Genomic DNA, 11,007 nt, shown 5'->3' with positions numbered 1-11,007 from the left:
GGCAAAGAATAAGGAATGTACAGGATGTACAGCCATATATATATATATATACTATACTATAAATATGTATGGTTTTATATGTGTGTAAGGATACGAATTCATGTGTGTTGTTGCCCATTAAGAGCGTCCCATTGTTGCAAATACAATCGAAATGAAATCCTCACGTATTGCCAAGTACAACTAAAAATGAGCACAAAACAGCGTAAGAAAGGACACACACACAGGACATACAGAAAACGAGACAGACAGAGCGTCATTTGCTTACGCTTGTAATATTTCATACACAACACAACACAACACAACAATTAAATTGAATGTGCGATGTGAACGTGTCCTGACAGGCAAGGACTCCTTGAATTTGAGCACAATCATAATTCCAGGACATTTGTATAAATTTGCAATTGCATTTTATTGAGCAGCAGCCAAAAACATTAAATTTACATAAGCAGACGGCCATTTAAAGGACAGACACGAAGACAGACATTGCTAATACGCCTCGTAAGCAGGCAAATTTTTTTACTTGTCGATTTGCGGTAGAAAATACAAAACGTTTACTACTTAATTTATTAACTTAAGTTCACTTTCATCAGAAATGCTATTAAAAGTTATTAAAGTATGCTTCTTTTTTTTTAAAGTGATAATAGTTTTTTTTTTTAATTTATTACAATAGATTTGAAACTATAATTATTCTATTTATTATTAAACAGTAATATTTTCAGAATTATTTTGATTTAATTTTTTAAACAATTTTCAAAAGTTTGTCTTGTTTTCGTAAATGAAAACATTTGTTGTTCTTGAATTAAAAAGACTACACATTACTCATACGCCTCGTGAACAGGAAATTTTTTACTGCTTGGCAACTATAAAGAAACTCTCTGCTCAGTTTCAATTTAATTCCATTTCTTAGACAATCACAAAAAGTATGCCATGTTTTTCTTTTTTTTAAATGAAAACGAAAACAAAACAATTGCTTTCAATTAAAAGAAGAATTTCATTTTAGTTTTTTAATTTGCCAAGTTAAGAGCATTACAGTTTATTTGCTTTTTCTTTCACTTTCGTTGCTGTTGTTCTGAAATAAATGCCAGCTTTAAAATAAGTAAAAACTGAAAATAAGGGAAAACAAGAGAAAACTGTTGACAACAATTTCATTGACACAATTTTCTTTGCTCTGTTCTCTCATGTTTTATCTACATTTACTACATTTTTTTATGTTATTTGTGGAAACAAAGACAAAAATGTCAGCGACAAAATCGATGCCCTGAAAAGCCAACGAAATAAAACAAAACAATTTGAAAGCAAAGTCGCAGTAAATCGCACAAAATGTGCACAAACACACATTTCCCTTTCCTTCCCTTCCCTTGGCCTTTATTCTCTCTTGACTACCCTTTTTTTTTTTTTTTGCTACATATATTCTCTAACGGCAGTTGTACGTGTCATTTGGCTGCAGTTTTATTTGGCCAAGCATAATGCGAGTTTATGTTTATGACTCTAACTGAAAAACTGGACTGATCTTGCACTCGGCGAAGCAGAAAACACCGCAATGAAAACATGAATGAATTTCGTGCACATTTCAGATGTGCTTTTAATATCCCAAAAAGCTGACGGAATTGTTTTTTTCTTTTTCTCATACCCTGTAAAGCATAAACTTTTAAATGTGGATGCCTAAGAAGTTGCACTGAGCGCTTACATATCATTCAATTTGTTAGGGTATAAAGAGCAGTCGTTGTGACTTGCATGTCGTTGCAAATTCTTAAAAATAGATTTAAGCTGACATTTCAGGGCACGGCCAGAAACAGTTGGGCACGTCCTGGCTCTTGGCTGCTGAGCAGGGAAACTGCCAAGTCTCTAATGCCATTTACAAGTGGCACAGGGAATGCAGAAAGTGAAAAAAGATGTGAGCAGATATATGGAGAGGAAGAGAGAGTGAGTGAGAGAGAGAGAGAGAGAGGGGAGCTGGCTATTTGAATTTTTTTTTTTAGCTTGGCCAGACAGACGGGCGACATTTTTGGAAAATAAAAATGGAAAGTTTGCATAAAAAAGTAAACAGGAAAAGAAACAGCAGGAAGGTAGCTTCAAAGCGGAAAGCAAAAGCCAATGCAGCAACAACAACAACAATGAGAAAAACTGCAACGGCAAACAAAATAAGAACAACAACAACAACAACAACAACAACTGAAGAGGAAAAAGCAGCTGCTGCCAGTTGAAGAAGCTGCTAAATCAGGTCAGGGATCTGAATTTGGAAGCCGCTTTGCTTCTTTCTCTGCTCTGAATTGCATTATTTGTTGCTGTTGTTGTTGTTTTTGTTGCTGCTGCTGCTGTTTTGTGTCATTTGTTACCTACTTTGTTGCTGTTGTTGCTGTTCTCGGTGGACGGCAGTAAAGTGAAATTGCGTATACGCCATGTGGCTTTCAATGCAATTTGTAAGAGACGAGCATTAATTTAATTACAGACGGCAAAATTTGTGCACAGCTTTAGTTTTCTCTGTCCCTCTTTACATATAAAAGTCTCTCGCACTCTCTTTCCCTCCCTATTTTCCCTTCCCTTCCCATATACTTATTATACCCTATACTTTAAGAGTATAGAGATGCATTCGTTGCAATGTATTTAAGAGGGAGAATAAGTCGTAGTAGACTCCATAAAGTAGTTGATTATTATCAGCAGTAAGAGCTAGAGGCTCTAAAATTCGTGTACTGACCCAGCAAATCGGAAAAATTCTATTATAACCACAGCTAATCAGAAAGAGCACTGTTTTTAATGATAATAAGCATCTCATTTTAATATTATTAATGATTTCTCTTTATCGCACAGAGATCGGAGTAGTATAACAAATGTCATGACAGTTTTGAATTTGTAGAAAATTGCTGCGCCTAAATGTATGCAATATTTTTTTAAATTTGAAATTGCAAATATTCATAGATAGTTTATGTTTTGTATATTTAAATTGAGTAACTATTGTATTAATTTAAATTTTTAACTGTGCAAAGGGTATCTCATAGTCTGGGTGTTCTCGACTTTAGCCTTTCCTACTAGTTTTGTATGTCACTGGAGCATTTGCAGAAAGACAAGTCAAGCAGTTGGCAAAGGAAGAGTCACAACTTTGGCCGACAACCGCAAGCTGCATTTTTAATTGCGCACACGTGCGAAAAGAGGCGTCAGTCTGTGAGTTGTGAACGTGGGAGTGGGAGTGGGCGTGGCATAGGCGTGACTTCGCCCCAGAGGCTGTGAATGGCAAGGCAGTTGGCAGTTGGCAGTTTGGCGGCTTCTCTACTTGAACTCATTTAGCGTGGAAATTATGGTACGCTCAAGTGGATTTTGACAGGTCAGATACAAGCACACATACACACACATACACACACACACACACACACACATAGACACACTCACTCCGAAACACACACATCCTTGATTCCTTTTGAAAGTTTTGCGCACGTTTTGCGGTCGATTCCTTGGAGAGGTTATTTGTGTCCTGCCTGCAGCTGTTGCCAACTAGCAAAAGTGCCACAAATTGGGGCCACTTGAATAAGAAGAAGAAGAACGAGAAGGAGTGTGATGTTGGCAGAGGACAGGAGTCAGGACCTCTTGTCTAATTGATATGCAATAAACATTGAACGGCAGACAAGCGTATCAATGAAAAGCCGGCTTGCATATTGCCTTACCAGATCGACCGACAGACGGACAGGCAGACAGACAGACAGACGGACAAACAGACAGCTCCTACAGAGCAAACAAAAGGCTTTTCTCGGCCAGAAGGCATTTTGCCCTCAACTTGCAACATTTCAGCTTTTGTTTTGGCTAGATGAGAGAAGAGAGAGAGAGAGAGAGAGAGAGAAAGAGAGAGAGAGGAAGGGAGACAGACAGCTTTTCTGCTGGCCTGTCAAGTATTTAAGTTTAATGCGCTTAGTTCGCATTGTTGTTGCTGTCTAAATGCTCAGTAGCATTTAAAAGCATTAAATTTCAATGATTTTTGCAAAAAGTTTTTCCACAATAACTGTTGTCGGCCAATTATGTACTATACAGTGCGTATACGCAATATTGAATATCATTTCATTGCATTAACTTTTAATTGAGCAAACTCTTGAGACGGCACTTCAAAATGGATTCTAATTACAGCAGATAATATAATTGACTTACTCATTTTGCCATGCGTTGTGTGGTTGTTGTTGTTGTTCTTGTTGTTTGTAAAGTTGAGTTAGCTGTGCAAAATTATCACGTATACGCCTAGTAGCGCATTTTGCACTTTTGAGCACTTGAAACACAATTTGCAGTTACACTCAATGCGATTGTATTTCGAGTTGTGCTAAATGTAAATGGTTTACATTTGTTAGCGATACAAATACAGCTACAGATTTACAGATATAGATACAGATTCACAGATACATTTACAATTGTAGATATAGATACCGAAATAGCACTCGTTGTTGTTTTGTATCTGCAAAATTTGTCATTGTTATTCAGAATTGTCATTTAAATATGCATATTTAATTTATTTAACAAATCGCCGCCGACCAGAGAGTAGAAATTTATATAACCAAAACCAATAAGCGCCCACAAAATTCAATTTGGATTCGAAATGTATTTATGCAGTTTGTATAAATATATTGTGGACGGGCTCTTTTTCGGTGTATCGCGTTGTGTTTTGTTAATGCAAATTATGCAAATTATTTGTGCTCTGCCGATGCGGGAATTTCATTTCAGAAACAGTAAAGTGGCCATGGAGGAAATTTCAGAAAAAAATATGAATGTGGTGAACAAGTGAAAATGCTGGAAAACAGCTTAAAATATTACGTATTTTTCCATAATTAACTAAGTTTCATTGCAAAGGTCAACAGGGATAAAAAATACGAATAGCTAAAACTCAAATGAGAGATGTTATTGAGAGTTTCATTGCAGTAAATTAAATGGAAAGTCCGAAAACTGAAAAAAAATCGATAAATATGTTATAAATTAAAAAAAGTTTTTATTTAGCAAATTTTTTATTTGGATAAAAAGATTAAAGCTGATTTAAGCTCTATTTATTACTGTCCACATGACACAGCATTAAAATGATATAAATTAATAATTTCATACAATTAGAGGGTATCAGCTTGCTCAGCATTCAACACTTTAAGTTATCGTTCTATCGCCTTTCACGTTCTTTTGTGCAACTCATGCAGCAAACAATTTATATTAACATATTTTATCCTCTCATCAGTTCTCAAAAAGTTTTCATTAATTTCTTTAGCCTTTATGCTAGCGTAAAATGTTGATTAAAATTTTATGATCATCATTTATTAATTAAAATTGAAATTTATGCGTGAAATCCAAACCAGAAAATGGAGAACCAGAATGATATTAAATGTATTTTTAATGGCAAGGAAAAATTAAATATAAACCCGCTTTAATGGCATGCAACTGAATAAATAAATGTATAAATATCTGCATAAATTAAATGAATAAATATCTTGCTTTTGCATTGTTATTGGTTTATTTTTAATAAACAAATTGGCAATGTGTTTTTTCTTTTGGGACGGCTTGGATTTTATAAATGGCCCCGAATTTATGAGTTTTAACTATTTGCAACATTTAAAATAATTAAAATGCCATATAAGAAACGATAAAGCAACCTTTTGTAAGGGTCGATCTGGGAGAAAGGGGCGGTGTTGAGGGGAGGAGCAGTTAGAACTTTTGACCAGCCACAAATAATACAAAACATAAACAAAAGTAGAAAACGAAAAAGGCAACTTCTCAAATTTGAGCCGCTAAGCAAGATTTATGAGCCCCTCAAGGGTGATAGGGGCAGGCGAACTGGGTAGGGGGTAGGGGGTAGAGGGCGTGGCAAGGCCTTTTTTTGCCATTATTTGTTTTAACTGTGCGGCCTACGCATTTCAATAATTTAAAGTATTTGCGAGCATTTTAAGAGCATTTGAGGCAATTTGGTTAATGGTCTGTGGCAGCGGCACATTGGGCATTGGGCATGCCCCCAAAGGGTTGCTTGCCACATAAATAACACTGCCGTGCACAAAAAGCTTAAAGACAGTGCCCAGTTTGAAAGAAAAGAGATAGCTCGCCAAAAGAAAAACAAAGAGAGAGAGAGAGAGGCACAATAAACTTAAAGCTGTTTGCACATGTGACGCGACTCGGGCGTTGCACAGTGTGTGTCTATGTGCGTGTGTGCGAGTGTGTGTGTGTGTGCGTATGTGTGTAAAGCAGTTCAAGGACTCAATGCGCTGTGTGTTGGGCAACCCAATTACGCAAAAGAACCAAAAAAAAAAAAAGAGATAACCGATTGCGTTGCAAGCCGCAAGCTGCAAGCAAAAAAGCTGCCAAGCTAACGTAACATGCAACCTTTAACCCCAGCAGCAAATACAAAAAACCAAAAAAAAAAACACAAGCCAAAGTCGACCTAGAAAACTAGAAACTGAAATGAACTCAACAGAGCTGAACTGAACTAAGAGTTTTCTATGCCACAAACTCATGCACATAACATATGTTGTACGTTGTACGTTGTATGTTGTATGTTGTACGTTGAGTTGTTTTCAAAGTTGGCGTGCCGTGAATTCTTGTTTATGCCAAAGCAAAAAGATAAACACGGTCCAAGTGCCAATGCCAGTGGGTAAAAAGAGAAAACTCAACTGACAAACTGACAAACTGACTGACTGACTAACTGACTGACTGACTGAGGCAGCGTCAACATTGTCTGCCACACATTTTATGCATAGCAACGTTCAAGGACATCAAGCGAGAGTTTTTCCTTTTTTTTTTGCCTGCATTTCCGTCGCTCTATGTAAGTCACGAGTTTTGTTTGCGCCTGCAGATTATGCAACACTTTTTTACATAATTATTTTTTTTCTTTTTACAATTTTTATTAACATTTAATTTATATATTTAATTAACAAAGCTAATTTGTTAAATTTGGGCACAGCAATTATTTTATATGTAGTCAAATTAATGACGTCAAAAAAGCATTTCAGCTCGTTACACTCTCTCTCTCTGTCTCTCTCTGTCTCTCTGTTTGAGCAGCTGTGCGCTGTATCTGTAACTGTGTTTGTAGCTGTATCTGTGTGTGCGTGTGCTGTGTTTTCACTTTCGCTTTTCATTGATTTTTAAGCAGCGCGCGCGTTAACTTTAATATATCAAAATATCTGCAACATTCTTTTTTTGCACATTATTTGTCAGCTTTTGTTGCAATTTATTAAGCATTTAGACACTTTAACGCTTCGAGCTGATTACTGATTACTGCTTACTGATTACAACACATTTACACTTGCACACACTTACACTTTGATTGAGCGCGCATGAAATGTTTTCGTCTCTTCAAGAAATGCTTGCAACAACTTCGACGTTGTGCTGCGCTCGCTGCCAAAACTAAACTGAAACTGAAACTCGCATGTGACCAAAGCTCTGGCTTGGCCAACAAGCAGCAGCAGCAACAGCAGCAGCAACAACGGTAAAATACTGGTAACAGTTATTGCCAACTGTTATCGCGTCGTTGGCGGCGCAGGCGCTTTTCCTTTGAATTGGTCACAATTCACGTCACACTGTTGCTGCCTCAGCACCTCTCTCTCTCGCTCTCTCTCTCTCTCTCTCCCTCTCTCTCTCTGTTAGGCTTTTGTTTACATTGCGTGCGTTGTGCGTTATTATTTTTAGCTCTGGCATTGAGGGGGCTGGTCATATTGCAAACGTGTTTGGCGCCTATAAATAAAATTACGCATACGCCACGTGCTGCGCGTATTAAATGTGCTACAATTTAAAATATATTCAATTGTTGAAAGCTTTTAAATAACTTTTAAAAATGCATAAAAACAGTATCTAATTAAAATAAAAAAAACAAAAAAATATTAAAATAAGAAATTAAAAAAAATAGTGGAGTAATTCAAATTTAAAATATAAAATTTATAAGTTACAGCTTATCTTAAAAACAAAAATGATATTATATTTAAATTTTAAAATAAAAAAAAATGTTTATTTTATATAATTAAATTCAAAACAACATTTAAATTTTTATTAACATTTTATTTTGATACTCATCAAGAATATATAGTACGTATTATGCCAATTTCAAAAACTCTCCCAAAACCATTACAATTCTTGTTTATGTTATGTTTTTCCATACATGTTTGTTTTGAAATCTTTAAGGAATAAACTTAGAAGTCACCCTTCCAACAAAGGTCGCACTGAATTCCAATTCACCAGTATATGTCATTACACTTTTATATATACCTTGTGGCATAATTTCTGGGAGATTTTTACCGGTGGCCACACAACGTTCGAGTACATATTTTTTTTTAGGCCATGTACGGTTCACGATTTCCTCAAATTTCGGAATATTGGAGCAGTGTCCTATATTGGCATATAAAAAGTCATTATAATATGTTGTTCTAGCCTCAATAAAAGTCATCTTTGGGATCGCGTACGGCAGCGGTGTGAAGTCATTCTCTAGACCACTTTGGCTGCGAAAAACGGTCATTTCGATCTGTCAAGAAGAATGAGTTTGTCAAGAAGATAAGAATTTCTATCAATAGAGTAATTATTACCACATCAGTATCTTTGGCGTCGAACTGCCAGTCAACTGTCATTGTGGTGCTTAAATCATTCCACTTTGAATGTTCAATTTTTGACTGCATCTTCATTTTGCTCTCGTCGCTGCTGAAAGTGCTGATGGATATGGGTTCATAGTCCCAAGTCAGCTGAAAGTCAGAGTTCAAATAAGAGTTTAAATAAGTGAAGTAAAAATACATCGAAATATCGATTTTTTATTCGTTCAATTTATGATGCATTTTTTTTGATAAATTTCAATATTTGCAAAACGATCTTCTATTTTGCAATATATCGACAGCTCTTAAGTTATATTGGCGATTTTCTATTTCGCTACACAACTCGATCTCAAGTTTGGTTTTACATCTCTAGTCAAAATATTGGAAAATTTATAACTTACCAAACTCTGACAGCCCCGATGGAATATCAACAGCATTCCTAGGAATACACGCGGCAATAAAGAACGAAAAACCATTTTTAAGTTGATGTGAGAAATCAAAACAAATCAACGGCCCTTATATACCACTAAATCCCCAAGAGACGTGTCGGTTAACACTAATTAATTACACTAATTATACACCTGATGTCACACAATATTATCGTGTCAAAAAGCTAACATTTTTCTCATGATTAGGCTTGTTTAAACTGCCAGATTTATTGGTGCATTATGTTTGGTAATCATATTTAATTAAATTGCACAAGTAATCAAAAAAATAACACTTTTTAAAATATAAAAGTTTAAACACTCCACTATGGGCGATTTTAAGGTTTAGGCGGCATAAAGCGCAAAATTTCATGGCAGCATAATCAAAAACTGGCTTCGAGTGGGGAGGAGGTGGTCCAATTTTTAAAATTTTTTTTAAAATTTTATTTTTGTTCAACTAACGTTCACAAAAAATTTCAAATCTCTAGCTTCATATTTAGAGTTTATGCCGCCTAAAGCGAAAAATTGCCCATAGTGCACTCATTAAATTGTACATTTCAATTTTATTTTGATACTCATTAAGAATGTATGTTTATTTTTTATATGTTTATAACACAAATTTACCCAAAACCATTATAACCTTTTTTATCTATGATTCTTAATATATACATATAGCTAAATCTTCAAGGAATAAACTTAGATGTCACCTTTACGATGACGGTCACACTCATTTCGACTTCGCCAGTATATGTTAAAACACATTTATATGTACCTTGTGGTAGAATTTCAGGCAAATTTTTACCGGTGATTACACAACGTTCAAAAATATATTTTTGTTTAGGCCATGGACGGTTCACGATTTCCTCAAATGTCGGAATGTTGGAGCAGTGTCCAAAATTGGCATATAATAAATCCTTATAATATTTTTCTCTAGCCTTAATAAATGTCATATTTGGAACCTCATACGGCAGCGGGGTAAAATCGTTCTCGAGACCACTTGGGCTGCGTGAAAAACTCACCGCGACCTATCAACAAGAATGGTATTCAGATAGGAATAGGAATTATCTTTAATTGATTAATAATTACCACATCAGTATCTTTGGCGTCGAATTTCCAGTCAAATACAAATGTAATACTTAAATCATTGCGCTTTGAATGTTCAATTTTTGTCTCAACCAGTAATTTGCTCTCGTCGCTGCTGAATGAGCTGCTGGAGATGAGTTCATAGTTCCAAGTCTGCTGTAAGTAAGAGTTTGAACAAGAGTCTAAATAATGAAAACTTTAAAACCTACCATACTCTGACAGCCCGGATGGAATACGAGTAGCATTCCTAGGAATACCAACGGCAATACAGAATGAAAAACCATTTTAAAGTTGATGTGACAAATCAGAAAAAATTAACGGCGCTTATATACCAATAAATCCCTAAGAAGCGTGGTGGCTTACACTAATTAATTACACTAATTATACACCTGATTTCACACGACATTATCGTGTCAAAAAGCTAACATTTTTGACATGTTAAGGCTTGTTTAAATTGCCGATTTATCGGTACATTATGTTTGGTAATCATATTCAATTAAATTGCACAAGTAATCAAAAAAATAACACTTATTAAAATAAATAATTTTAAACACTCCACTATGGGGGATTGCAAAGTCAGCTTATTTTTTATAAAACATGCTTGTGAAATTTGAAAGCTAAAAAATAAGCAAAAATTTCTTAAAGCAGACCCTATAAAGTATATATATTCTTCATCAGCATCAACAGTCGAGTCGATATAGCAATGTCCGTCCGTCTGTCCGTCTGTCTGTCCGTCTGTATGAGCGCCTAGACCTCAGAGACTATAAGAGATAGAGACACCAAACTTGGTATGTAGATTCCTGTATATTGCAAGCAGATCAAGTTTGTTTCAAAATTCGCCCACGCACCCTTTATCACCCACAAATCGAAAAAAAAAATTTCATATCCCATTTATAAGAACAATTTAAAAGCTAGTGACACCAAATTGTGTATGTAGATTCCTCTATCTTGCAGGCAGGTCAAGTTTGTTTCTTTTTTGAATCGGA

The 11,007-nt window shown here is 35.4% G+C and overlaps 1 long non-coding RNA gene across 1 annotated transcript; it reads right to left on the bottom strand.

Moving 5' to 3' along the window:
* Positions 1-4,153: 4,153 nt before the first annotated feature.
* LOC117788236 lies at positions 4,154-7,344 on the bottom strand. The gene is made up of 2 exons (XR_004617747.1): positions 7,258-7,344; positions 4,154-4,297 (listed from the first exon to the last, which is right to left on the bottom strand). It is a non-coding gene; the product is annotated as an uncharacterized LOC117788236 (long non-coding RNA).
* Positions 7,345-11,007: the final 3,663 nt, after the last annotated feature.

The sequence above is a fragment of the Drosophila innubila genome (assembly GCF_004354385.1).
Source record: "Drosophila innubila isolate TH190305 chromosome 3L unlocalized genomic scaffold, UK_Dinn_1.0 0_D_3L, whole genome shotgun sequence".
In the NCBI taxonomy this organism is placed as follows: domain Eukaryota; kingdom Metazoa; phylum Arthropoda; class Insecta; order Diptera; family Drosophilidae; genus Drosophila; species Drosophila innubila.
Note: the sequence above shows the minus strand (reverse complement) of the source record. Positions and strands in the feature narration are given on the sequence as shown.